Consider the following 3,647-nt stretch of genomic DNA (forward strand, 5'->3'; position numbering starts at 1 on the left):
GAGCATGAAATGTAAAGATGAGAACATTTCTCCCCAAAAAGCAGACATTTGTAATCTTTTCATCCTCTGCAACCCTTGACTAAGATGAAGCAGACAACAAGAGATGAAGAGATACCTTGTTCCCAATGCTGATTAATCTCTCTTCAGTGTTAAGTCAACATTGTTTGCTTAATAAATGAAAACTACAAAATACTAATATTCTTAACAACTGTTCATTAATTAAATTGCAAGAAATTACACAAAATCATGTCTTTAAAGGTGAGAAACGTAACTGCCCACCTACCCCCCATCTGTCTTTTTAAAAAAGAAAATCCGTTCATGGCTCTTATGTTTACACGAAGGACGGAGAGCTGGCAGGTTGCTCAGAACTGAACAGCAGTCAACGCAACTCTCTGCCCAAAACTTGGACAGTTCCTACTGATCATTGAATGATGTAAACAAACCATGTCTGAGGTTGCCAGTTCTCCTGGACAGATTTACCCTGGAGAGATGCTGAAAGTTGAAAATTGCAGTTTATGAAAGATATATAATAAGCCTTATATATAGCTAAGGCTATAACACAGCTTGCTGGGGGTAAAGGGAAGATGACTGGGTAAGGCACTGGCAAACCACCCTGTAAACAAAGTCTGCCTAGAAAACGTCGGGATGTGCCGTCACCCCATGGGTCAGGAATCAACGGTGCTTGCACAGGGGACCTTTACCCTTTACCACACAACCACTACACTGGCTCACTACACTGGCTCACACATGTACACACAGAACACAGAGAGCAACTGCCATGTTTTGTGTCTCAGAGAGAGCCTTGCAGCGGTGAACACAGCATTCTGGGACAACGACCACAGCAGATGCTTCCAAGGAAGCCTTTTTGGAAGATGTCAGGGAGTGCCAAATGGAGGACAGTAATTAAGCCTCGCCTGGCTAGAAGACACAGATGCCTCTTCCTGTGTTGTCTTTTACATGATAGTCCGTCACTGACCATTTAACACAACTTGAACATTTGAGTGCCCTCCTGTGAGTCTGGAACTTCCAATCCAAATCTTCCCGTTGTCCCCAAAGCTCCTGCTGCATATATGACTCATTTAAGCAGGTCAGTGCCTTTCAGTGATTATGGTCTTAGAATCGACCCTTTCCTAAGAAGTGGTATGTTATCTTATTCAGATAATCACTTAATAAGGAGGACACAACTTATTTAACCTAAACAAATCAGTTCTTTTTATTGTAAAGCTTCAAACAGAATATGTGTGTCTTAAAAATGAATACAAGAATAAAAACAAGTTCTATATACTACTAAGTCTTAAAATCCAACACTTAAAATAACAGTTAAAGAGATCTGATTTAGTTAAAAGAATCTGATTCAAAATATCTAGAATAGCATATAAGTAGATATATACACCAAACCAAGTATCTTCTGAGAGTCTCCAATCTATGCAAAGACTGGAGAGATCTAACTTTCCTGTGTATCTACACCTATATTTATATGTCTATTAATTAAATAATGTGAGAACAGAAGTTCAGCTGCAGTCAAAGCTGAACAGTCAAGACTGCTTCATTAAGCACTTCCTAGTAACTCTCACTGAGTTAACTCTTACTGTCTCAATACCATTATTGACATATTATTACAACATTCAGCTATATTAGTAATTCAATCTATATAAAACATTTAATTCTACTAGCAGCTTAATACTTTAGGAACAATGGTTACAATAAGTATAATCCAATAACTATATTGAATACCTATAGTTTATAAAGCTAATATAAAAGTTTCAGCTTTATATTTTCTATTAGTTAAGCATCCTCAGTCCCTTCAACTGAGCAAAGGAAACATTTTTAAGTCAGCTAGACAATTATTTATATGTTGATGTAAGACTTGAATGAGGAAATTGAAATTGTTCAAGACTTTCTATTCCTTGGCTCCACCATCAACCAAAAGGGAGACTGCAGCCAAGAAATCAGAAGGAGATTGAGACTAGGAAGGGCAGCCATGAATGAGCTAAAAAATATTTTGAAGTGTAAGGATGTGTCACTGGCCACCAAGACTAGATTAATTCATGCCATCGTATTCCCTATTATTATGTATGGGTGTGAAAGCTGGACAGTGAAGAAAGCTGATAGGAAGAAAATAGATTCCTTTGAAATGTGGTGTTGGAGGAGAGTGTTACGGATTCCGTGGACTGCCAAAAAAACAAATCAGTGGGTTATAGATCAAATCAAGCCTGAACTGACCCTAAAAGCTAAAATGACTAAACTGAGGCTGTCGTATTTAGGTCACGTCATGAGACGACAAGGGTCACTGGAAAAGACAGACATGCTAGGAAAAGTTGAGGGCAGCAGAAAAAGAGGAAGACCCAACAAGAGATGGATTGACTCAATAAAGGAAGCCACAGCCTTCAATTTGCAAGATCCGAGCAAGGCTGTCAAAGATAAGACATTCTGGAGGACTTTCATTCATAGGGTCGCCATGAGTGAGAAGCGACTTGACGGCATTTAACACACACACACTTAAGAATTGGCATATTGTCAAGGTCTCTACACTAAGTTTAGCTATAAGCAGTTCTGACTGCTTCAACCATTAGGGAAGAGACACGCCTCTGAATGGATTTCAATGGGAGCTCAATGATTCAAAAAATGGGAAAATTCTGTCTATGTACAACACTAACATTAACTGAGAATACACAAAATAAAACATGAATTATAATTCAACCAGAAACCGCCCTTCCTGTCGCACTTCCCCACTTCTCAGAACCATTTAATCAGTTCTACAGTTTTCTCCTGATTAGTTGCTAATGTTCCAAGTATTCTTTCTCCTCTGTTGTCATCTTTTGTTTCCTGAAAAAGACCCATTTTATGCTATGGGCAAAAAAGAGTACAACTAGCCTGGCTTTAGAGCCAAGAAGGAGAGTCTGATCTTGGATACCTACTGAACAGCAACAAAAGGCTCCCAACACACACCAAATCCCTCCTTCTTTCATCTCATTTTGTTGCAGAATAGGACAGGTAATCTTTGCCCTCCCTCTTGAGCTATTCCCTCCCCACTCATTTTCTAAACCAGTTCCCCATTTTCCACACATGGACACCTTGATCTCAAAGATTATCTCCTGCTCCAAACTGGAATGGCTCTGCTGAATGTTTGGTTGTTGTTGCGATATTAATTGGGAAAAGGAATGTGTCTGTGCTTTGGTTTAGTGCTGCTAATATTTGCTTAGGATAAGACCCACACACACACAGACACACACTATTGTATGAAATCCCTCAGCAAACTCTACATTCCTTTAAAATCATATCTCTATCATTCTCTCCTTACTACTCACAACCACCTCTTCAGGTAAAAGATCCCAGTTTTCTGGGCCCATCTTAAACATGCAAGCTAATTCCCCAGGTTAATCTGAATATATGTTCACGTGTTTGTGAGGGTGCTCTCTCAATCACTTTGCCCAGGAAGGGCAGATTAGAAACAGGGCATTAACTGGCTACAAAATTTTTCTACAGGTTTTTTTTAAAGTAGCAGATGGATAACCACCTCTTTGAGTCATAGAGGGACAATACTAAGGATTTGTTGATGTGATTTTAGAAGCAGGATGGGCAAGTATCTAGGGGAGTTTCCTAACAAATGGGGAAATCAGAGTACGATTCCAGGTGAGTGGAAATGA

The sequence above is a fragment of the Euleptes europaea genome, chromosome 1 (assembly GCF_029931775.1).
Source record: "Euleptes europaea isolate rEulEur1 chromosome 1, rEulEur1.hap1, whole genome shotgun sequence".
Lineage (NCBI taxonomy): Eukaryota > Metazoa > Chordata > Lepidosauria > Squamata > Sphaerodactylidae > Euleptes > Euleptes europaea.